Source organism: Peromyscus leucopus, chromosome 8b (genome assembly GCF_004664715.2).
Source record: "Peromyscus leucopus breed LL Stock chromosome 8b, UCI_PerLeu_2.1, whole genome shotgun sequence".
Taxonomy (NCBI): Eukaryota; Metazoa; Chordata; class Mammalia; order Rodentia; family Cricetidae; genus Peromyscus; species Peromyscus leucopus.
In genome coordinates, this window is record NC_051086.1 from 59,231,820 (window position 1) to 59,258,131 (window position 26,312).

General features: G+C 49.1%; 1 protein-coding gene across 1 annotated transcript in view; it reads right to left on the bottom strand.

Annotated features, from left to right (window-relative positions):
- The window catches only part of Rph3al (rabphilin 3A like (without C2 domains)), a 143,756-nt gene extending 129,105 nt beyond the window's left edge, over window positions 1-14,651 (bottom strand). Inside the window, exon 1 of the mRNA XM_028866773.2 lies at window positions 14,601-14,651. The gene's annotated coding sequence lies outside the window, so the exon portion shown is untranslated. The remainder of the gene's footprint in view (window positions 1-14,600) is intronic.
- Window positions 14,652-26,312: the final 11,661 nt, after the last annotated feature.

Below are 26,312 nucleotides of genomic sequence, written 5' to 3' on the forward strand. Positions count from 1 at the left end.
TTCTGGCTGGTTGCAAACATTTTCAGTTAACTTTCTTTTTAAAAGATGTTGTTTTATTTGTGTGTGTGTGTATGAGTGTCTGTCATGTGTATGTGTGTGCAGGTGCCCACAGAGCAAAGAATTGATGTCAGATCCCCTGGAATTGGAATTACAGGTGGTTACAGGTAACTTGGCCTGGATGCTAGAACAGGGTCTCACCACAGAGCCCTGACTGGCTGAAAACTCACTGTGTGGCCTAGGCTGGCCTTTGACTCACAGAGATCCACCTGCTTCTGCCTCCCTAGTGCTGGGATTAAATGTGTGTACCACTATTCAAAGCCAGCCTCCAGTTAACTCTTTTCTTCTTTAGGTTTATTTATTTTATTTTATGTGCATCAATGTTTTGCTTCTGTGTATGTATGTGAACCACATGTACACTTAGTATTTATACAGGTCAGAAGAGGGTATCTGATGGCCTGGCACTGGAATTACCATCTAGGTGCTAGGAACTGAACCCAGATCCTCTGTAAGAGTGACAAGTGCCAGGCTGGGTGGTGGTGACACACGCCTTTAATCCCAGCACTCGGAGCAGAGCCAGGCGGATCTCTGTGAGTTCGAGGCCAGCCTGGTCTACAGAACGAGATCCAGGACAGGCACCAAAACTACATGGGGAAACTCTGTCGTGCCCCCGCCCAAAAAAAGTGACAAATGCCCTAACCACTGAGCCCTCTCTCCACTAAGTGACTGCCTCTTGAGGTTTTAGCTAGTTAGCCCAAGAATACAACAGCCCAAATAGAGTCACAGGCCTCTGGATACATACAGATCAATGGCAGAGCACTTGCCTAGCATGGAGAAGGTCCTAGGTCCACTCCCTAGCATCAAAACACAAAACAAACAAACAAACAAAAACCATACACACACACACACAGACTCAAACAGTGTCATATAAACAAAAACCTTGGGTTTGGCTTTAACCAACTGTTAGGCAACTGATTTGTAATCAGCGTTCAGCAATGTGAGAGACACATTCCATCGTCTTTGGGTCTAGCTGCCAATTGGGCACACTGTACTGAACAGGGATCTTTAGTTGTGAACAACGGGAACCAAATTGGGTTGACTGACGTAGAAACAAACTTTCTAGAGAAGCATGTTGTAGTTCAGCTGTCTATGGGAAGACGGAAGATTCTGATGTTAAAACGACAGGCTGGGTCCTGAGCTTATCAGCTACCATGATGGGAACATTAGCTCTAATATCTTTCCCATGCCAGCATTACCAAGCCAGGGTGCAGCTCAGGGACAGGCCAGGGACACACCATAGAGTGGGTCAAGGTCCCTCTAGGACCTGGGAGATAGCCTCAGAGGTACACTCACTCTGTAAAATGAGATCCACTGTATACCGCTGACTTTGCAGCTTTCTGAGTGGATGTTATGGGAAGATGGCTGAGTGAGCAAAGGGGCTTGCTGGGCCAGAATGAGGACCAGAGTTCAATTCCCAGCAACCACCTATAATCCTAGAGCAGGGTCGGGGCCAGAGTCAGGCAAATCCAGAGGCTTGCTGGCCAGCCAGTGTAGCTCAAACAGTGAGACCCAAGTTCAGTGAGACCCAAGGTGGAGGTGGAAAGAGGAAGGTGCCTGGCATCAGCTTCCACTATCTGTGCACGTGCAAGCACATGTGTGAACACACAACACACACACACACACACACACACACACACACACACACACACACACACACAGCTGCACCTCACCTAGGAACCAGCCATCCTGCTCCTCACAGAGGCAAATCATGTGAAAGAAGCCAGGCATGATGGCCCACACTTATAATCCCAGCATTAAGGAGACTCATGAGTTCAAAGCCAGCCTGAGCTACCAAGTGAAACTTCATCTCAAAAATAAACAAATAAAAGGGCCCCTCTGTCTGAGCTCACCAGATGGGACACATCAGGCTTGGGGAGTTTATTATATGTGCGGCATCTCAGGAATGATGCGGTCTGAGCCTCAAAAACCATAGAACAGGATCAGAAACAAACACCGGATTTGGGTTGATGCAGGCTCACTGAAGAACCCAACTGTTTTATTCTTCAAAGGATGCTATTAAGACAGTGAAAAGCCACATCCCAGAGAAGAATCTGCAGCACAGAAGCAGGTGTCGGATTAGTGCCACCATGGGGATGCAGGAAGATCTCCTGTGAATCAGTAAGAATCTGAATGGGGGGAGTACAGGAGAGTAAATGAGGGAACACAAATAACCCAGGAAGCCTGGCAGTGGTGGCGCACGCCTTTAATCCCAGCACTCGGGAGGCAGAGCCAGGCAGATCTCTGTGAGCTCGAGGCCAGGCTGGTCTAGAGAGCGAGATCCAGGACAGGCACCAAAACTATACAGAGAAACCCTGTCTTGAAAGCCCCCCCCAAAAAAGAAAGAAACAAATAACCCAGGAACATACACCACCCCCACAATACCCAATGAGAGATCAGTGCACCCAGGCCACCCCCACAATACCCAATGAGAGATCAGTGCCCCCAGGCCGGGCGGCATAAACCAAAGTGTGGATGATGGGAGTACAGGGAGGATGTGAGAGGGTGCAGCATGCACTCTGGAAGGAACACACACTGCTTCAGACGTTGAGGAGCAACACTATGTGACCCCTGTCCTTCCACTCTTGGGGACAAGAGCCCAGAGAAACTTGCACCTGGAAAGGATGCTGGCCATAGCCAGTGGAAGGGGTGAATAAGGTGGACGTTTTACTGAGAGTCATAGAAAAGAAACCATGGCAACAGGCAAGTAGAGGGCAAGCCCCAGAATACACACGCACACCAATGTGGCTATCAAGAAAGTGGAACACGTATGGCTCCATTTACAAAAGCTTAAATGCATGCAAAATCAAACAGTGCATTAAAGCTATAAACCTGAGGTTACGTATAAAGAGCAGTTAATGATTAAATAGCATTCCAGCCAGCCTGTCCCTTGGGGACAGGGTGGACAAATCTGTTTAAGGAGAGGTATCAGTGTGTTAAGTCAGCCATGTCTACCTTATCATTCTTCTCACACTGCTCATGTGTCTGTATGCTTTCGGTATATATTTAATAATTATTTAAAAATTAGTAACTTCTAGCTAGGCACTGTGATGTATACCTGTGGTCCCAGCAACTTCAGAGGCCAAGGCAGGAAGATATCATGAGTCGGTGACTTCAAGACCAGCCTAAGTGACATAGTAAGACTTAAAAAAAGAAAAAAGAAGTCGGTAACTTGCTTTTATTTCAATAATATTTAGTCACCACGAAAATGAGAGGATGGAAGGATAGTTCAGTAGTAAAGTGAGGTCCTAGGTTCCATCCCCAGCACCACAAAAAAGGAAGTGAGAGAGGGAGGGGAGGAGGGAGGGAGGGAAGGAGGAAGGGCTGAATGGATAGCTGAGAAAGGCACCCTACTACCAGCAGCAACAAAACCTACCAACATGAGGCTGGCTCAATGCGTCAAGAGGCTTGCCACCAAGCCTGAGTGTGATCTCTGGGACCCACATGATAGAAGGAGGGAGCCACCTCCACATTTACATGCTAATAATATGCTAATAATAAATTATTACAAATTTTACAAATTGTCTTAAAAACACTGAACACCTAAGAAGAAACATGCACCACCTCCATTAAAAAAAAAAATCAAACAAAAATCATGAAACCTACTGGGCGCTCTAACAGGAAATAGAAATGAAGACACAACTAAGAGAAAGACTATGTTCCTGGACTGAAAAACTCTATCTATTTATTATTTCAGAAATGCAATTCCAAATGGGATTTTAATGATACTTGCTGAAAATGCAATGAAATTATTATAGACTTCATAAAGAATAATGAATACACAGACAAGCATAACCAAGGAAATTAAGAACAAGGGTTTGCATGTCTAGACATTAGCATATATAAAGTCAGAATAAAAAATGTGACAGTAAAGCGAGGCATGGTGGTACGTGTCTGTGATCCTAGCACTCAGGAGGTAGACACAGGGGGACAAAGAGTTAAGACTCATCCTCCGATACAAAGTGAGTTCCAGGCCATCCTGGGCTACACAGTGAGACCCTGTCTCAAAACAAAAACAACATCAAATAATAAAAGTGACAGAGGAGGAAAAGGGACAGATTAAGGGAAAACCCAGAAACTTGTGTGTTTGCATGCTATAGTAAAGCGGACATTCCATGTCAGAAGAAAGAGGAGAGGACCTGTCAGATCTAGTAACCCTGGTTACTGCATCCGGGGGCTGCGGGATGTGGGAGGAAGGAAGCTCTCAACACCTGTCTTTTATACCTTGAATTTTTAACAGTATGGCTACACTGGCTACCCAGTTCTGTTAACTTGACAAGCTCTAGAATCATGATGGAGACAAGAGCCTCTGAGCACATCTGTGGGAGATTATCTTGATTGGGTTAACTGAGGTGGAAAGATCCTTCTTAAGTGTGGGCAGTACCATTCCCTAGGCTCAGGTCCTAGATTGCATAATAAAAGAGAAAGCTGGCACCAGCACTCATCACTTCCTGTTTCCTGCCTGCAGAGGTCATGTGACCAGCTGCTTCAGGCTCCTTCAACCATTCCCTCCCCCGCAACATGGACTGTAAACTCAAACTGTGAGCCAACTGAGTTGCTTTTGTTGGACATTTTGTTGAAGCAACCTGAAATGCTATCAGTTCAGAAAACTGATATCAGAAGTTAGACCACTGCCGTGGTAAGTGAGGTTCGTAAGCCCTTGAAACTGGTTTGTAGGAGTGATCTAAAGTTTAAAATTTAGGGCTACAAAAATCCTCAAGTCTGTAAGCAACAGTGATTGGGCCAGTCTGGTGGGAGTTTGGAAGACAAGAATGTGTGAGAAACAGAGAGTAGAGGCCCAGCTAATGAGGTTTCAAATATAAAATCAAGAAAGAGTCTTCCCTCCCATCCTAAACCAAAATAAATTTGGACAGGACTGGAGAGGAACATGGAACAGAAGGAACCAAGAGAAGATATCAGAGAATACGTAACTGACCCTTAGAACAAGGTAGACCTTTCAAACCCAAAAGCAAAGGAAGAGATGCTAAAACTGAGGACAGGCTAGCTGATCTAACCACGTGTGTCTGTCAGCCTGGGCCTCAGAAAAGCACTGTCGATGGGTGGCTTAAACCAGGCATTGGTTTCTCTGGGGCTAGAAGTCTGGGGTCAAGAAGTCTGGTGACTAGGTTCCTGCTGGGGGTTCACTTCCTGGGCGGTGGATGGCTCTTTGTGTCTTCACAGACCCCTCCTGGCGTGTCTGTGAGGGTGTGTGGGGGCCGGAGGCACAGAGCTCTCTGGATACCAATCTCATCAGACAGGAGCTCTACCCTCATTTATCCATCCCTCCTTCTTCCTTTTTCTCTCTGATAAAGAGGATGGAACACAGGGAGCAGAGCTTCAGGAATGCTGGGTAAGTGTTCTAAGCCACATCTCCAACTTCTCAGGGCTTTTATGAACTCCTTACTCCATGCATGTGGTCAGATGCCCCGGATAGTTCTCGGCCTGAGTTGTTTGAGAAGAAAGAACCTCATTTGAGGAAATGACCACCACCAGATTGGCTTGAGGTGCATTTTCTTGATTGACGATTGATGTGGGAGGGCCCAGTTCACTGTGAGTGGTGCCACCCCTGGGCTGATGGTCCTGGGCACTATAAGAAAGCAGGCTGAGCTGAGCAGCAGCGCACATACCTTTAATCCCAGCACTTGGAAGGATGGACTGTCACCTGGAGGTATAATCTGAAATGATCTCTTCCCTCCCCATGCTGCTCTTGGTTATGAAGCTTTATCACAGCAATTGAAATCCTAACTAAGATAGGGTTTTTTTGTTTTTTTAAAGATTTATTTTATTATGTATACATCATATATGACTGCAGGCCAGAAGAGGGCACCAGATCTCATTACAGATGGTTGTGAGCCACCATGTGGTTGCTGGGAATTGAACTCAGGACCTCTGGAAGAGCAGTCAGTGCTTTTAACCTCTGAGCCATCTCTCCAGCCCTAAGATAGGGTCTTGACAATGAACTCTGGGAACACATTTAGTCCATAAACATTTAAAAGTCTCTGTTATAATAATGATAATAATAAAGAAAAACATCAAATTAAAAGAAAAATGTTTGTTACATATCAGTCAACACTTTCATGAATAAGCAAACATATTAATTTTTTTTTCACCTTTTTTGTGGGCCCTCTCATCTTTGATACAGGTTCGGGCTGTATCACAGGCTGGCCTGATCACTATGAAGTGCAGCTGGAGACTGAACTCATCACTTGCCTCCAGCCTCCCTAGCACTGGGGTTACGGATACGCCACCTGTGTCCCTGCATGGAGGCCTAGAGTGGCCACTGTGTGAAGCTGTGAAGCCTGGGTTGCCTTAGAGACCCCAGAATGTTGGAGAGTCATGGGATACCTGTCAAGGAGAGCTGCTAACAGGGAGTGGAACCAGCCCAAGACAGAGAAGTGTGTTGGAGTCAACAAAGCTGAAAGGAGCTGGAGATCTGAAGAGTGCTTTGACATCATACAGGGAGATGCAGAGTTTGGAGTTTGCCCAGCTGGTTTTGGGTCTTGCTTTAGTCCAGTATTTCCTCATTATGTTCCCTTTCCTCCATTTTGGAATGGTAATATATATCCTGTGCCATTGTATGTTGGAAGTGTGTGATCTGCTTTTTCACTTTGGTTTTACAGGGGTTACAGTTAAGAGATTGCCATGAGTTTGGAAGACACTTTGGTCTTTTAAACAAGTTTGAGACTATGTGATAGACTATGGGGACTTTGGAAGTTGGACTGAATGCATTTGGCATTATGATACAGCTACAAGCCTATGGGAGCCAGGGAGTGGAATGTGGTGGTTTGAATAAAAATGCCCCCATAGGCCCATAGAGAGTGGCACTATTAGGAGGTGTGGCCTTGTTGGAGGAAGTGTGTCACTGGAGGTGGGCTTTGAGGTTTCAGAAGCTCAAGCCAGGCTTTGTGGTTCACTCTCTTCCTGCTGCCTGCCAATCCGATGTAGAACTCTTGGCTACCTTTCCAGCACCATGTCTGCCTTCATGCCGCCATGTTTCCTGCCATGCCAAAAATGGACTAAACCTTTCAACTGTAAGTAAGCCGCAATTAAATGTTTTCCTTTATAAGAGTTGCTGTGGTCACGGTGTCTCTTCACAGCAATAGAAACCCTAATTAAGACATGCTTTTAAATGGATGACTTTGTACTACATATACCTCAAAGACTGACTTAGTGGAGAGTACCTGCCTGGCATGCCCAAAGTACTGAGTTTGAATTCTAACAACACACACACACACACTTTACCTCAATAAAATGATGTTTTTAAATTAAAAGTATAGGGCTTGGTAGCACAGGGCTGGATGAAGACCCATTGTTAGAGTGGTTGTCCACATCCATGACGCCTTGCCTTCTCTCTCTAGCATCAAATAAACCTAGCAGAGTGGTGCACTCCTATAATCTATAATTCTAGCACTCGGGATGGAGGAAGGCAGATCAGAAGTTCAAGGTCATCCTTTGCCACATAGCAAATTTGAGGCCAGTCTAAGTTACATGAGACCTAGTCTCAAAAAAAGAAAGGAAGGAAGGAAGAAAGAAAGGAAAAGAAAAGTAAAGTTATGGGCTGAAGAGATGGCTCAGTAGTTAAGAGCACTTGCTACTTCTATAGAGAACCCACATTCAGTTCTCAGCACCCACACAGTGGCTCACAATCACCTGTAACTCCAGTTCCAAGGAGGAGGATGTTTTCTAGCCTCCTAGGGTTCCTGATTATATGTGGTGCACATAAACTCCTGCAGGCTCATACATATACATATAAAAATATTTTTTCATTCTTTTTATTATACACACACACACACACACACACACACACACACACACAGGTGTTTTGCCTACATGTATGTCTGTATCAAATGTGTGTAGTGCCTGTAGATAATAGTTATTATACTAGGTATTTTTTTTTACATGTATGACATGTATTTATATTCCCTTATTTATATGTATATATATATATATATGCATATATATTAGTAGAGGGAGCATATATGTGCTAGAGATGGAACCCAGGATCTTGAATATGCCAGGGAAGGGCTCTATAATTGAGCTATACACCATTTTATTTTACATGTATGAGTGTTTTGTCTGCATGTATATATGTTCACTGTGTGTGTGCCTGTTGTCCATGAAGCCAGAAGAGGGCATCAGATCCTCTGAAGCCAGAGTAACCTATGGTTACAGACAGTGAGCTGTCATGTGGGTACTTGGAACCGAACCTGGGTCCTTTGCAAGAGCAGCAAGCATTCTTAACTGCTGAGCCATCAGCCTAGCCCCTATATGAACATTTCTATAAAAGCTCTGGATCTCCTTGGTCACTCGTCCTCTCTCTTCCTTGGACAAGCCTAAGACATGTGCATGTTGTACTGACAAGATCTGCTTCCTCTCAGGCTGCAGAGTCCTCCAAGGTACGAAAATTTAAGCTCATGTGGGTATTCTACCGCCACACTCCCAGTAAACCATGTGGTTTTCCATCACTTACAACATGCAGAAAGGCTGTCCCAGAGCCTGCCACGTATACCTAGGCATGCCACGGAAGCACATGGCTGTAATTAAAACACTCAGGAGACCAAGGCTGCAGGATTGTGAGTTCCGGGCCAATCTGAGCTACATAAGCAAAACACTACTTCAGAAATCCACCTAGGGTTGTCAGGATGGCGTAGTGGGTGAAGGCACTTACCACCAAGCCTGACAGTCTGAGTGCCATCCCAGGACGCAAATGACAGGAGAGAAGCGACTCCCATGAGCTTTCCTCTGACACATCCTCCACACACATGCTGCACATACACACACACACACACACACACACACACACACACACACACACACACTACATCCACAGTGATCCCCCTTTCCAGGCCTCAGGACCCATGGACGTACCGGTCAGGCCCTGTGAAATTTCTCCCTGGTTTCAGCCCAGCATCGCATGCCTTAGTTTTCAGCCTTTCTCCTTCCTATTAAATCACAGCCAACCAACGGGATGGGCTGTCCCCATCACCACGAGCATTCAAGGCAAATCAAACGGTCGCCTAGTATGATGGAAGGGAGTCCTGGAGGATGCAGGGGGCTCTTTAACTCTATGATGCTGCATCTTGCTGAAGCAGGGGATCCATGGTCAGTGACCTGGGACCAGCAGAAGAGCAAATCTCACAGAGCCTAGCATCAACTCGACTGCTCAGACGGGCCACACCCAACGACAAAAACACACCACCAGGTGACGGATGCAGAGACCCTGCTCACGGGGCAGGGCACCAATGACGGCTCTCTTCCTTGACAAGAAAACCCACCGGCTTCACAACTGTGCCACAATGGTCGCGGGACAGGTGACTGACCGTCCAGGGTCTGAGGAGTGCTTTTACATAAGGTGTCTTCTACACGGTACCTGCAGTCTTACATAAGACACTCCGGTATTTTTAGCAGCATGAAAACGCAGTGCGAACAGAGCGGCGCTCTCTAAGCACATGCTGGGGCTCCGCACGGGCCTTGCAATGCTCTTTTGTTGGCAGCTCGCTGCTGAGGGCTGAGGTCTGGGCCGGGGCTGCTGCAACACCCAGGAAGACCCAACACCTGGCCACTGGCCAGTGGAGACACCTGTCCCCTCACTCGATCACCCCCGGCCCATCCGGAGAGCAGAATGGGGACAGCGCCCAAGCCAAGTAGCTACCTGCTAGTTACGTGAGCTTTCCTACAGAGGCGGTGCTGTGCAAGGGGCACATAGCCAAGCCAACTCCTTCTAGAACATGGAAGTCCGTTCTCATGCCATCTGCCACCTTCACAAAAAAAACTAGGATTCCAGGTAAAGTCAGTGAGGTGAGAGGTGTGGCCCTCCTATAAGGGAATGGAGTCCACACCCAGGGTTAGGCTCGCTGCAGCCCTTTTTCTGTTTCAGTACATTTTATTGAAATGTATACAGGGAAGGACACACCAAACACTGATGAGTGAATTCTGGGTTTAGGGTATAGTTCAGTTACAGTCTTTGCTTACATGCATGAGGCTCTGAGCTCCGTTCTCAGTGCCACGGGGGTGGGGTGGGGATTGATGAATCCTGACAGCATGGATACAACATGTGACCAATCAGATTAAAAAAAAAAAAAAAAAAAGCCAGGTGGAGCTGAGGCAGGAGGATCACTTGAACCGAGTTTAGGGCTAGTCAGGGCACATAGCAGGCCTTCAGCTAGCCTCCTGGAGTAGCATAATACTTGTAGCTGCCTCAGATTTCTGCCTGTGTGACTCATCCACGGTGCAGCATGTGGCTGCAGACCGCCCATTCTCACCCACAGTGGAATTCTAGTGTCTACGCTGGCCCCGAATTCTATGCCCATTCTCTGCTGTGGACTCTGAGTCCTTTCCAGTTTAATTGGTTATTTAGCAGTGCCAGTGTGAATTTAACATTCCTTTTCAAGGAGACGCTTATACAATGTTGAAAACTAGCGCTCTCCACCTCGAATCTTAGAAAAGCCAGTCTGTTCCTCTCCAATTCACCCTGTCATCCTTAAATCATAATCGAAATTTCCATTGTCCAGCAGCAGCAGCTCACAGAGCCTCAGCCACCAAGGACAGACTTTCCAGGACTAAAGTCCACCTCCATCATATACTTGCTGTGTGTCATCTGGCAAACACTGAACTCCTCTGGGGCCTCAGTTTCTTACCTGTGAAATGGGGATAATATTAATACTTTTAACTCCCCTTGGTATCGAATTAAATAAGGAAACCACATGTGGAAGTGCTTGGCCCATATCTATATGTATCTTTCTTTTTTCTGTTTTCCTTTCTTTTTTTTTTTAAGATTTATTTATTTTATGTGCATTGGCGTTTTACCTGCATGTATGTCTGTGTGAGGGTGTCAGATCCCCTGGAACTGGAGTTACAGGCAGCTGTGAGCTGCCATGTGGGTGCTAGGAATTGAACCCTGCTCTTATTAACCGCTGAGTCATCCCTCCAGCCCACACTTGGTCCGTATTAATAGCTTGCAATCACTGCCAAAGCACCCCTGTCTCCCTTCACCTTCTGAACTGTCCTGTTCTGGGTCGTGTCTGTGGACACGGCCTCTGACACCGGCTGACGAGCACTGACTTGCCCACCCCGAGCACCTGCTTTACCTCTTTCCTGACAAGCATCCAAGATGAGAGGCACAGAGCTTTTACCATGGAGCAGTGGGTATCACTCAAAATGTGACCTAACCCAGGGTCATCACCCTGGGGTCATCACTAATGGTGTGCCAGCTGCCTGGCAACAACCTGCTGGGACACCCACAGTGCCCAGAAGTCACTGGTTTGAAGAAACAAAAAGAATTTAATATCTACACAAAAGGAAAGTGAAGGGGAATATTTAATTTCTCCAGGCAACAAACACAGAAAAAAGCCCTCCAAGCACACAGTGCAGAGACCTAGGAGCAGGAGACTTGGGCCTCCAAGTACTGGTTACTATGGTAACAGGATTTCACAGCAGGAGCTCATTTTCCTATGACAGTGGTCTGCAAGAGACAGGAAGGGCGCCTTCTAAAGAAACTTAGTTGAAGGTTCAAAAAGGGCGGCTGAAAGTGTCCTTAAGGAGCTCCAGAAGGGTAGACCTGAGGGGACCCCCCCCTCAAGCCCCTCCTCACTGCACAGCTCTCTACTTCATAACTCTAAAGCCAGATCAGAAAACAGCATGTTTCCGGGGACCCCTGACTGATGTCATAGCCTCTGGAGTCAGGGATCCCATTACCCATCTGTCTGTTATTAAGTCCTTTCCTAGAGTCCAGGAGGGTCCCAAGCCACCCATATGCCCTGCACACTAGGAGGACACCGGAGCCGTGGACCACATACACTTTAGGGACAAAGAACAAACCCTATATCTTTTTTATTTTTTTCTTTCCGAGACAGGGTTTCTCTGTGTAGCTTTGGAACCTTTCCTGGAACTCACTCTGTAGCCCAGGCTGGCCTCGAACTCACAGAGATCCGCCTGCCTCTGCCTCCCGAGTGCTGGGATTAAAGGCGTGCATGAACCCTGCCTGTATCTTAAGATAGCTTTGAGCCTACTGAGACCGAGTTCCACCTCAGTTCTGCCCAACCACAAGCTGTGGGATTCAGACAGGTCCCAGGGCCTCTCTGAGTCTGGATGTAATGGACAGAATGAAGACAGTAATCTTGATATCTACCTCTCTGGGTGCCTCAAGAACACAAAACCAGTGAAGGGCTGGACCCCTGGTCCACTGCCCAACACAGGACACAGAATGCCTGCTGGGTAAGTGCAGCCTGTGGTTAAGAAGCTAACAGCAGAGAACACTCAGGATTAAAATGCACAGTACCCTGTAACCAAGCCATCCATGAGCCCGGAGTAGCAGAAGGCCTGGAATCTGGAAGAATCGGGAGCTTCTGGAGGGAGATTTGGTTTGAGCAGGGCTCCAGGCAATGAGATGGAGAGTTCTCAGAAATCTGGGGGTAGTTTGCCAAACACCTACAGGATGTACAGTGCTAAGAATCCAGAGAACAAAGGAAGGTCCCACCATCAGGGAACTGCATGACAGCGGTGGATAAGGACACAGAGCCAGGAAAGCCGTCCTGGACCAGTGCGATTTGGAGAAGGCAGGGGATCGAGCTTTCTCGGGCAATAACACCCCAGCCAGGTAGGGCAGAGAAGGACAAGGGGACTGTGCAGGGAAGCGAGATGGTTCAGGACTGGAAGCCAGTACCAGGACTGGGAGCCTGTGAATCCCAGCAAAGGAGCGGAGCCTGAAAGGCCTGAGGAAATCCAGAGACTCGGAGGATTTCTTAGGCGCCAGTGAAAGGTCAAGGGCCACTGATTATAGAGGTGACAAGCCAGACAGCTTGCTGCGTGGGGCCGGCAGCCGAAGACTGTATTCGGCCCTACACTGTTCCAGGACACCCGTCCAGCCACAGACTCTGAGTGACTGTGGGGCATCCCAAGGAAAGCCTGGACAGGACTCGACACCAGACAGTGTGACCCAGACGCCTCCCCAAGACCACTGCGCCAGAAGCCGTGAACTGGGCCTGGAAACCAGAAGCACAGAAAAAAAGGGTTCAGAAAAGTAACCACTGGAGAAGAACAGAACGGAGGGAGGCCTGCCCAGAAACAAAGACCGCCCGTGGGAAAGGCGGCACTGTGGACACCCGGGGATGGGTGGGGAGTCGGGGACAGGGGGCGGGAGGCTGGCAGGAAAGCCAGTTAGCAGCTTCAGCTAAGTAGCAGGACAGCAGTCAGGCTGAGGGATTATGGGAAGGGCGGCAGGTGCAGAGAGCACTTGTGGAGAAAATGTAACCGCGAGAGCAAAGCTTACAGCTCACCTCACGGTTCTGCTTTTTTCTGACCGAGGCAGCGGTGGAGGGCGCAATCTCTCCGGGTGGGGGCGGGCCCGACCCTGAGCTACGGGACTGGCTTCTGCAAGAGGCTGTCGCCTCACCTGGGGCCTCAGGGACGCCCCGTTCCCTCCTCCCCTGCCCTCTGCTGCCTCGAGGATCAAAGCTTCCCGGCTGCACAAAGCGCGGGACAGCGACCTTTCACCTAGATCCCCCTGGCTCAGATCTCCCTGAGATCGGGTTTCCACCTTCAGCATCCCACCTTCCCCCAGGGTGACCGCTAAGGCGCATCCGGGCACACGGGTGGAAAATCGGGGTCGCTCTGCCCTAGAGCAGCCCAGGCCGGCGGTAACCACCCCGGAGTGCGCAGACGGGCTGAGACCCCTGGGGGCCGGCGGGCGCGGGGGGGAGGGGGGTCACCATTCTGAGCGCGCGACGGCGCCCCGCCTGGATCGAAACACTCCCCCAAACCTGTCTGACAGCGGGGAGGGGGCTTCCAGGGGCAGAACGGGTTCCCCAAGGAAGAGAACCTCCACCCCGCACCTGCACACCCAAGGGCTCCACGTGCTTTCGGCTTCCCACTCCCGAACGCGGCCCAGCGGGTTCGAGCCGAGTGTCCAGGGCCAAGGACACCCACGCCCACACGCTAATCACCGAAAGCATTGGACCCCTGCCCCTGACCCGGAGGGACGTGGAGGGACGGCGGCGCCCGCCACCCCCCGCAGGCTCCTCCCGCCGCACGTGCGCGCTCGCCGGGCTCCGCACTTGTTGACTCGCTCGCGGGCGCGCTCGCCCCAGCGCCGCCTGCCGTCCGCGCCGCCCGCTCCTCCGCGCTCCCCTCCCCCACCGGCCGCCCCCGCCCCGCGCCGGGGACACACTCGGGGCCGCACGAGGCACCACCCACCTCCCGGGCCGTGGGCCAAATCCCCGGAGTGAGAGCGCGGTGGCGGAGCGGGTCGCGGCGCTGTCCCGGGACAGCTCCGCGTGCAGCCCGGAGTCTCGGGCAAGGGAGAGAGAGAGAGGGCGAGCAAGCCCGGGAGCAAGCTCGGCGCCAAGGCCCTGTCCGCGCCCCAACGGTGACCAGGGACCGTCCCCACCCCGGGTTCCAACATCTCCAGGATCTGAGCGCTAGCTACGGGGCCATCTGGTGCACGCGCTCTGGCCCCCCCATCTTGGAGCCAAACACACACACAAACACACACACGGGCCCAGAGAGACTGGGCCCTGAAAGGGGGGCGGCCCCACTTTAGCCACACTTACCTGGGGGGTTCGCCCCGGCCGGGCGCGCTCCCTGGCTGCCCTCTGGCGGCCACCGCAGGTACCGGGGAGCGCGCCCCGCCCCGGTCCGCCCCCTCTGACCTGGGACCTGTTCCTGCCAGCTGAAGAGCCCCGGCCTGAGGCCATCTGATAGGTACCATCCCCTTTAGATGACTCTTCTTGACACAGAATGGATCTCGAGGGCTCCTTTTTTTGTTGTTGCAGATAACGAACAGCTCCGTCTTTTCTCTAGCGAGCTTCAAAGCCCTCCTAGCAACCCCAGGAGGCAAAAGATAGGTAGGGTTTCTGGAAACTGCAGTGGAAACACCAACTGGAGCTCCATGTATGTTTGTTGAATGAATGGTCGGGGGAGGCACGAACCGAGGCAGTGTGCTACAGCCTGCAAAGGAAGCAGCCACACGGAGCCTAAGCCCCTGTCCGCTTTGTCTTGGCTCCACCAGTTCAAAAGGAATCAAGCCACTTTGAGCCTGAATGGTGCCTGTGCATCTGAGTGGAGTGGAGCCATCTCTCCAGCCCCAAGACTAAATGTTTAGGGGTGGGTGGGTCCTCAGATGATCTTGGAAATCAATAGCCCACTGAAAAGCCTGGGACTCCTGGCTGCCGTATTAACTCAGCAACCCCAGACGTCATATCGACTTTCATCTGGGTTCTGAATCTTTCCCATGGGAAATGTGATCTTGTGTGAATCTGTGAGACCTGCCAGAAAACTTTCCTTAGTACAGAAATTGGCATAGCTGCCCTCGCCAGTAGCGAACGCGCTATTGAATGCAATTACTTCATTTAATTTGACGTAATCTAAATTGCCACTGTGTATTGGGCAGTGAAGTCTGAGCCTCGGTCTTTCTGTGCAGATGGGAGAGAGGAATGAGAACTGAACGCAGGCGAAGCCCCCAACCCAAGGCTGGCTCACAGTAGGGTCAATAGTGGGAGTCGGTAATGTCATCATCTTCACACTGGTCATTGCCCTAACCCCCGGATCTCAAGGAGGCAGGGCTACCGGTCCACGCACAAGCTCACTCCAGCAGCTGCTTACGGTACTGCATGTTCCAGCACACTGAGTCTCTGAGGCGACCCAGCCTCTCTTTGGAAGATGGACCATGAGAAATTGGTCGATATCCTGACTGCCTTGTGTAGCGCCTCGCTTTAGCTAGAGCTTCAGCCGGCAGCTAGCAAAGCTTCTGGTGGGCGATCGTGGCAGGCACTTCAGCCGCGGGCTTGGCTTGGACTGAGGACTTTTGCGCAACAGTTTCATTAAGTTTTATTCCCAAGTGTCCCACAAAGGGCTCCCGGCAGCGGCACACCCAATTGTCCTTGTGTGGCTGTTCTGGGGTGAGAGGGCATCTGGTATATGAAAAGAGACACAGCCTAGGCCTCCTGTCCTGCCTCAGTGTGAGATGGCCTCATTTTCACTGGTGGCTCCCACATGCCCACGGACTGGGGGAGGCACACTTCCACATGTCTGTCTGTCTGTCTGTCTGTCTGTGTGTTGAGAGAGAGAAAGCCCACACATGTGAATGCATGCACTGCCATAGGCCAGTCACCCACTGCACGGGCTCTTGCTCCAAGGTCCTTTTCTTCTTGCCAACTCTTCTCCCCATCCTGTAGGAGAGAGCCTCCTCCTCATTTGCTTGGCAAAATTCATTTTTGCTCTTTGAGCCAAGCAAACTCTTTTCTTTCTTAGAATGGGACCAGGGTGTAGCTCGGTGGCAGAGTGCACCTGCCTTTGATCCTAAGCCTGAGGGAAGAAACAAAAATCAGGGTGTGGTGTCCATCTGAATTCCCAGCTACTCAGCAGATCAAGGCAAAAGGATCACAAGTTCAAGGCCACCAATGTCATCCTGGAAAAAATGAGAAATACAGTAAAGACCTTGTTTAAAAAAAAAAAATCACAGGCCCATTTTTTTAAGACCCTGTATCCCAGGCTGGCCTCAAACTCCATATGTAGTAGGAGGTGCTCTTGAATTCTTGATCCTCTTCCCTCTGCCTTCTGAGTGCTGGGGTTTCAGGCTTGAGCCCCCACACCTGGTTTATGTAGTGCTTGGGATCAAATGCAGAGTCTTGTGTGTGCCAAGCAAGCACCTTACCAACCGAGTCACAGCCCCAGCCGGCATCCTTGCCAGCTGCAAATCCACCTGTTCTCTAAATAAGGCAGACTCTTCAGTCACTGTCAACAGAATGCCATTGTTTTGCAACAGAGTAATTATGTTGAGGTACGAGGACACGGGTAACTAAACTGGAGGAGCTTCTGCCTCACCAGAGCTTTCCCAGCGGAGAGGAGAATGGACTCAGACAAGGAAGCGATCTCTGGTGTCGACTGACTAGTGTGCTTCCCCTCGTCTCGTAACTCCGACTGGAACTTCCCAGTGAGATGGACAGATAAGGACCCTTGCCAAGACTCCCTAAGAGACCAATGTGGTCCTTGGCCCTTAACCCCCACGGCCACTGAGAGCTGCTGAGTTCCTGGGAGGGAGTCATGGGAAAGCAGGCTCCTCTTTCACGCCCCCTATACCTCCTCCTTCACCATCATGCCACACTGAAGACCCTTCCAGGCCATCCAGGATGCCTGTGAGAGGGCAGCTCCCTGACAGAACATCATAAGAACCCAGAACCGCTGCCCCTGGAGAAGCAGAGCCTACTGGGAGAAGACATTTCTTGAGAACTGGGTCTTCATCCCGAAGTTTAGGATAGGCATGGAGGTACAGAAATCACTCAGCCACCACACTGTCGTCATTTCCTCAAGGGACTTCTTTATTGTTGGGGTTAGTTATCCTGTTCACAATGGGTTCTTTAGCAGCTCCCTAGCCTTTACTTTTAAATAGTAGTACAGACTTCTGTCACTCAGTTGTGACAATGAAAAGTGTCTCCAGACACTGCTGAATGTCCTCTGGGGGGGTCACCTTCCTCCCTTCCTCCCACATCAACACCCCTCTTCCCAGTGAGAACCAAGTACCCAGGGCTGGTTTCCAGACTAGCAGATTATGAAAGGGAAGGTGAGGAGCCGGGCAGCTCGAAGTGCAGGGCAGAGCAGGGCAGGGGAGGGCAGAGGAGGGCAGGGGAGGGCAGTGAAGGGAGGGGGAGGGCAGGGGAGGGCAGTGAAGGGAAGGGGAGGGCAGGGGAGGGCAGGGGAGGGTAGGCCTGCATCTCCAGGAGAGACGTCCAAAATCCAAGAATGACCTGCAGACAGCAGCTGGGGGTCCAATAGTCCTGGACAATCCCAGGTCAAGAAGGCACCAGGGGCAAGTAAGTGTCCAGAAGGAGTCACGCAGCTGTCTCAGAGACCATTACACTCCTGGGGTCTCCTGAAAAGCCCCTACAAACTGGAGTCTGGAGGAGACAAAGGGATAAAGAGGGGAAAACCGTCTTCCTCTCTGCTGGGGGAAAGAAGTAGAATTGGAAGACAGTAGAACTTAGATCTGTGGGATTGAATGAGGTCTGGAAAATGCGACTATGGCAAACCCAGAACTGTGACTGAACTGTTTTGTAAAAACAAAAAGAGAAAGAACGAGAAAAAGCAAAAAGGAGCCAGGTGTGGTGGTGCACGCCTTTAATCCCAGCACTTGGGAGGCAGAGACAGGTGGATCTCTGTGAGTTCGAGGCCAGCCTGGTCTACATAGAGAGTTCCAGAACAGCCACTACATAGAGAAACCTTGTCTCAAAATAAATAAATAAATAAATAAATAAATAAATAAATAAATAAATAAAAATAAAAAAATAAAAAAATAAGCAGACCTTAAATTAAGGATTTCACAGTGAGACATCCTCAATATCTAATAGGCCCGACACCCCGTGAGAAGGACCACATGTGAGGGTCATGCATATAAAGGAGAAGACAGACACTCAAGGGATGAAGACACACAAAAGGCTACCCGCTGCCACCAAGAGCTGGGAGGAGCCAGGAGAGTAACTCAGGCCTGTCACCTCAGCATGGGTGTAAGGTCAAGGCCATTCTGAGCTAGAGTAAAACCTTTCCCAAAAACCAAGGGGCAGAGGGGATTGGAGAGACGGCTCGGTGATTATGAGCACACACAGCTCTTGCAGAGGACCCGAGTTTGGTTCCCAACATTAATATCAGGTAGCTCATAACCTCCTGCCATGCCTGCTCCAAGGGGACCCAATGGCTCTGGCCCCTGAAGGCACCAGCACTCACATGCATAGAAACACACACACACACACACACACACACACACACACACACCACACACACCTACACAAATTTGATTTTTTTAAGTGGTGGTGGTGCTGAGGGAGGAGTATCAGTCAATAAAGTGTTTGCCACATGATCATGAGAAATTCAGTCCCACCGCACACATAAGGGCTGGGAGAGGCAGGGCATTCCTGGAACCCCAGAGCTGAGGGAATAGAGACAGAAAGACACAAATATAAGCCTCAGTGTGGAAGGACATGAGGAGCTTCCCCTAGGAAACCCTGGGGTAGAGACGTGAAGGATGAATAGGAGTCTGCAAATGGGCCCATGTGGAGAAGGACATGAGATACTGGGAATAACATAGAGGAAGACAGCAGAACGATGGAAGGTTGTAGAAAATGGGCAGACAGAGCAGAAAACCGAGCTGTCAGGGGCTAATGGGAAGGGCCTAATAATCAATGGCCTGCAGCCTAGACGATTAAATCTTGAGGTGCCAGCAGAAAATATCAGGGCTGAGGATGTAGCTCAGTTGATCAAACGCTTGCCTACTGTGCACAGGATCCTGAGTTCATTCCTAGCCCCGAATCAAACCAGGCATGGTGGCACATGCCTGAAACCTCACAACTCAGGAAGTAGACACAGGAGGGTCGGAGTCCATGGTCATCCTCAGCTACGCAGAGAGTTAGAGGCCAGCCTGGGCTACTTGAACTCTTATTTCAAAGAAGAGAACCAGTAGTGTGTGTGTGTGTGTGTGTGTGTGTGTGTGTGTGTGTGTGTGTGTGTGTTGCCTCTTTCCTATTGAATCCACAAGACAAGGATAAATACGTACCAGAGTACATGGATAAATGAATATCAGATCCCACAGGTGGGATCTCTTGCTAACTGAAGACTATGAATATGCACGTGTAACACATCCTCATTACAGAGCTTCATGTATTTCCAAGTGCCCTTGATTTATGTAACATATAGTCTGTGTACAGATACCTAGGTGTCAGGTTATAGACATGCTCCTATGAGCAGAGACACAGTGAGAATTTAGTGATTGGGCCGGGCGGTGGTGGCACACGCCTTTAATCCCAGCACTCGAGAGGCAGAGGCAGGCAGATCTCTGTGAGTTTGAGGCCAGCCTGGGCTACAGAGTGAGTTCCAGGAAAGGCGCAAAGTTACACAGAGAAACCCTGTCTCGAAAACCAAAAAAGAAGAAGGAGGAGGAGGAGGAGAAGAAGAAAAGAAGAAGAAGAAGAAGAAGAAGAAGAAGAAGAAGAAGAAGAAGAAGAAGAAGAAGAAGAAGAAGAAGCAGAAGAAGAAGAAAAGAAGAAGAAGGAGAAGAAGAATTATTTAGTGATTGGGCCTTGAACTCTCTTCACTTTGCCTGAAGGCACTTGACACCCTTGTGATCCAATAGACAATAAGCCTCCTTCTATGTGCTGCCTGTGACATCACACACACACACACACACACACACACACACACACACACACACACACACACGCTGGAACAGTAGAAGGAAACCAGAAATCTCTTTTTCACCTTTCAAAAAGTCAGGTGAAACTGCCCATGTATCAAGGTCTCTAGTCCCACTGGTGTGAGCTCTGAGCATCTTTGTGGGCTGACAGAAAGCACTGCTGCCTGTGACTGCCGATTTGTTCTTCTACAGCGTTCCTGGAGCATCTTCTATGGAGCAGTTGCCCTGCCAGACTCAGGGGCCTCCTTCCTCTGCAGTTTCGAGGACTCGGCTTATTAGATAGATAGATGAAAGGAAGAGCAAGAGTCAGATCCAGGCATGGTGGTGTGCATCTGGAGTCCCAGCACAAGGGTTAGGAGTTCAAGGCCATCCTCAGCTAAATAATGAGTTCAGATTCTGCTTGAGCTAAATGAAGTCCTGTTTATAAAAATGAATAAATGAATGAACAAATAAATGAATGAATGAGAGAAATCACAACAGCAACAAGGACAACAAGCCTTCATTTAAAAAAAAAATGAGCAGGGCGGTGGTGGCACACGCCTTTAATTTCAGCACTCGAGGGGGTGGGGCAGAGCCAGGCGGATCTCTGTGAGTTCGAGGCCAGGCTGGGCTACAAAGCGAGTTTCAGGAAAGGCGCAAAGCTACACAGAGAAACCCTGTCTCGAAAAACCAAAAAAAATAAAAATAAAAATAAATGAAAGTTGTTATAGAGGGACTGAGAGATGGCTCTGCAGTTAAGAGCATTTGCTGCTATTTCAAAGACCAGGGTTCAGTTCCCTGCACCCACATGGAGGCTCACAACTTCCCATGCGACTCTAATTCTGGGGCATCAGAAGTCCTCTTCTGCCCTCTGCAGGCGCCAGGCATGCACATGGCACACTTACATATATGCCAGCACTCACACATATGCACAACATAAACATTACACATAACAACATAAATCAACCTTTAAAACTTGTCACAGAAGAGTCTGCACTCCCACTACCTCCCTGTAACTCCCGTTCACATGGTACCATGATGCCGCAGACCAAAAGACGGGAGTCACCCTGGCATCTTCCTACAGTAAGAACTTCAGTTTCTACGCCGCCGTGGAAGCAAGTCAGGTTGGAGGAGTGATGCCAGAGAATTGAAATTCTTTCATCCCATAATGGACCGGGGCTCAGACTTCCCTGTCCACAAGACTGGAGGTGGGAGCAGCAGGGTAGGCAACTTGGCAGAAACAGGACATCCCAGGAGCGCAGGAGTCTCTAGATCTGTAATGATGCAGGGCCGCACTGACTGGCAGCCCCAGCCACGTTACTGGCCTCTGCTGCCTTGGAGTAGCAGGGATGCCAGCAGCCCAGGGTACAGGGCAAGCAGCCCAGCTCCCTGCGGAGCTGGTGTGAGTGAGGAGAGCGCCCATTGCCTGCCTTCTTTGCGAGCCTGGGAGCCCTGGTACCTGCTGGAATCCCAGGTTTTTCTTGCAGGCTTGTCTCTATTTTTAGAACAGCTTTAGATATATAGAAAAAAAAATGAGCAGACAGCATAGAATTTCGGTATCTACAGCCTACAGAGGGAGAGAGGAAAGAGAGAGATCCTTATTGAGAATTCACAATTATTAGATCATTAGGATGGTATGTTTGTTATAATTTTTGTTTTGTTTTAGACATATAATACAGATTGTTTTGAACTCACATAGAGTTGAAGATGGCTTTGAACTCCTGATCTGCCTGCCTTCACCTCCTGAGTACTGAGGCCGCAGACTTGGGCCATGGTGCCCTGTTCATATTTGTGATACTGAATAATTCAAACTCTGATACATGTTTACTAACTAGACTTCACAGTTCATTCAGATTTCCTTTGATGAGGCCTAATTCCATTTTCGGTCCCAGGATCCCTTCTAAGATACGAGTTAATTTAGTCATCACATCTCCTTGGTGGCCTCCTGGCTGTGACGGTTTCTCAGACTCGCTGCCTCTGATGACCTTCCCCAGTTAAGATGTATCAAAGCTGTCTATTAGAATCTACCTGACAGCTTTCTCGTTATTAGAGTGGACACACAGATTTAGAAGTAAAAGCCTTTAAAAAATATTACAGAAGTGCACATTCTCAGGCTGGAGAGATGGCTCAATGGTTAACAGCAGGTATTGCTCTTGTAGAAAACCTGAATTTGGTTCCACATTGGGTAGCTCAGAAGCTGTAATTCCAGGAAGTCTGATGCCCTCTCTGGTCTCCATGGGTACTTCGAGCGCACACGCACACGCACACACACACGCACACGCACACATACACACACACACACACACACACACGGGTACATGCTCTCAACATGACTTTTTTTTCTATAGATGGCCTTGATCAGCTGGCTGAGGGATGTCTGTCAGACTTTGCCACTGCGAGGCCACTCTGTTCCCCACTTCCATGTGGTGTTCTTTAGAAAGAAGCCCCACTCAGCCGCTACTAAGAGTACAGAGGTGTTCCCTTATTTGTTTGTTTCTCTTTTTTGTTTTTGTTTTTTGAAATAGGGTTTCTCTGTGTAGCCCTGTCCTAGAAATTGCTCTGTAGACCAGGCTGGCCTCAGATTCAGAGATCCACCTGCCTCTGCTTCCTGAGTACTGGCATTAAAGGTGTACGCCACCACACCCGGCTTGGTGTGCCCCTCCTTGAGGACCCACACAAACTGTGGGCACCTCTGTCTCCTCTCTGCTTGTTTACTCAGTTGCTGGTGTGTGTCTGCACACATTCATGGACATTTATTTTGTAGTTTGGATTATATTCCAATTCTCTTTTGGTTTTTGCTTCTCTTCTTCCAGTTTTGACTATTAGGCAGTCTCTTACATGGCTCCCATGGACCTTTGACTCATCTTTATCAATGTGGGGGCTTGGGTTTTGAAGATGGGATCTTGGAAACTTTACTTTCTGACATTACCAGATGCTGGAGGCTCATTTTTTATGTTTTCCTTCCCTAACTCTGGAATCTGCCATATTTTCAAGGAGCTGGGATTTCTCTTTCAGAGAAACTGTGTCTTGAAAAACCCAAACCAAAAAACAAACAAAACAAAACAAAAATTTTAAAGACAGAGTCTTTTTGTTTTGTTTGCATTTGCTTGTCTTTCTATGTAGCCCTGGCTGTCCTTGAACTCTCTGTGTAGACCAGGCTGGCCTCAAACTCATAGAGATCCACTTGCCTCTGCCTCCCAGTGTTTATTCATTTATGTGTTTTATGTATATAGGAGCTTTGTCTGCATGTATACCTGTACACAGAAGAGGGCATTGGACCCCAGTGTAGATGGTTGTAGGCTGCTATGTGGGTATTAGGAATTGAACTCAGGACCTTTAGCAGAGTAGGGCAGCCAGTGCTCTTAACTGCTGAACCATCTCTCCAGGCCCTTAAGCTAGAATTTTGTTCAGTACCCAAGCAGGCTCCTTGAATTTTAATCCTCCTGTCTCACCTCTAAAGTAGCTGAGACTACAGGCTTATGCCACCAGGTCTAGCCTGGCTTCTCTCTCTCTCTCTCTCTCTCTCTCTCTCTCTCTCTCTCTCTCTCTCTCTCTCTCTCTCTCTCTCTCTCTCTCTGTGAATCAAACAGGATCTCTTGTATCCTGGGTTGGCATTCAACTCTCCATAGGTAGCTCAGGCTGACCTTGAACTTCCAATCCAATCCTCCCTCTTCCCCCTCCAGAGATTATGAAGGGCATAGCACCCGGAGCCTCCAAGCTTCCACTTTGTTTTTCTTAACACTTTCCAGGAATTTTCCTGGGGCTCCCTCTCTGCCTGGGAACCAGCGACCTGCCGGACTCACACAGCAGCTGTCACCAGTGAGGCCTGATTCTATTTCCTCCTGTGGAGACACCCTATGGGAACAGGAGCATGAATCAATGACAACTCTTCGAGATAAATCTGTTGGAGTCTAGTGTTCCGGAAGCAACCTCGGTGGGGGCTGGGTGATGGAGCAGGCACAGCGATGATTGACGTGCTGCTGAAGGAAGCCAAAGTTCAAAGAGCCCCCCACCCTCCCCGCTTCCTCTTAACCACACGTGGTGAAGCAGGCTGCGGAACTGCAGGTGACTGAGGCCCAGCCTCCCAGGACTGGCAGTGAGGAAAAAACCTCCAGAAATGGTTCAAATGGCAACATGAGAAACAGTGAGGACCCGCAGAACCTGCGTCCATCACACTCTGGATGACCTCATCTCAACCTCACAGAGCCACGTTTGTCCATAGTTTACACAAAGAGAATCAACCGGCTCTGGGCCCCGTTGAAATAGTTGTGGCATGTGTGAGACAAGGTCCCCACACAAAACGCCATGGTGCTGGGGCCTGGAGGCCTGGCCTGGATGCCAGGGTCACTATCACTGACTTGGGCAGATGGCACAAAATGTTTGCTTCAAAAGAACAATGTTGGTTTTTGCCAAGCTTGGTGGAGCAAACCTTCAATCCTAGCACTCAGGAGGCAGAAGCAGGCAGGTCTCTATGCGTCTGAAGCCAGCCTGGGCTACACAGTTCCGGGCTAGCCAGGGCTACCCAGTGAGTCCTTGTCTCACAAAAAGTTTTAAAAAGTTAAAAAAGAAATAAAGAATAAAATTAAAGGAATAAAAAGTGAAAAAATTGGGCATGGGGAGGTGGCTAAGTTGATAGAGTGATTGTTCAAATTCTTTCACTGGAGGGCGATGAACAATATCCACTGCGCCGGGGCGGTGGTGGGCACGCCTTTAATCCCAGCACTCGGGAGCAGAGCCAGGCGGATCTCTGTGAGTTTGAGGACAGCCTGGTCTACAGAGTGAGTTCCAGGAAAGGCACAAAGTGTACAGAGAAACCCTGTCTCGGAAAAAAAAAGAAAGAAAGAAAGAAGGAAGGAAGGAAAGAAAGAGGAAACAATATCTATCACCATCTCTTAAGGACAAACTAAACGACAGTTCCACCACAGCTCACCTAAGGCTTCACCAGAGCTGAAGTAACTCCAAGCAGTGCACAGGAAAGTCTTCAGCCAGCATGGATGATGGCTTCCCTGTAGTCACATAGACAGTGACTCTTCCAACCTCCCCCTCCCCGCGACGTGCACACATATACACACACACATATGTAGAATTAGGGTAAAATTGCATACAGCTGTGTGAAGGAACGGCTGGCTGTCAGCAGTCAGGCAGCCCAGCTGTGATGATGTTTTGCAAACAGACAGGTGGAACTATACAGACTTTGGCTTGGAGGATAGAGCTGGGCCCCAGGACGGCCAGGGCTACACAGTGAGACCCTGTCTCAAGACAACAAACACAAACGGGGCTGGGAGAGGACTCGGTGGGTAAGAGCACTCGGTGCTGCTCTCGCAGAGAACTGGGTTCAAATCCCAGAGGGTTCAAATCCCACAGGGCCACCATAGTCTGTACCTCCAGTTCCAGGGGATCTGACGCCCCCTTCTGGCCTCCAAGGACACTCCGTGTGTGTGGTGCATGTACATATATGCAAGCAAACACTCATACACATAAATATAAATACATCTTTTAAAATAAATACATCTTATATAAAAATACATTTTTAAAATAAATCAAAAAACAAGGTAGGTATTGATAAACCTCTGACACACACACACAGACACAGGAGAAAACTGAGTTACAGAAAGGCTATATAATTTGCCCAAGTTCACTTTAAAATGGGCACTTAGAAACTGCTTTTGATAAAAAGCATTGCTTTTCACTTGGCCCACAAGGCAACTACAAGTTGGCATAGGCCTGGCATTCAGTCATTGCCCTAAACCTGCAGTCGCCTTAGATTTAAGGAACATCAGGGCTGATGGGAAAGCACAGCTTTATCATTAAATCTCTCCAGATTACTGAGGCTGGAGAGATGGCTCAGAAGTGAAGAGCACTGGCTGCTCTTCCAGAGGACCTGAGTTCAATTCCCAGCAACCACAGGTGGCTCACAACCATCTATAGTGGGATCTGGTGCCCTCTTCTGGCCTGCAGGGATACACTGTATACATAATAAATAAAAAGCAAACAAACAAAATAGAAATTACCTGTAAGCAACAGGAAGACTCTGGCAGGACAACACCCACCCTCAAAAGAAGGGAGCCTGTCTATGATGATGTTGTCAAGCACCCAGGTGTGCTCT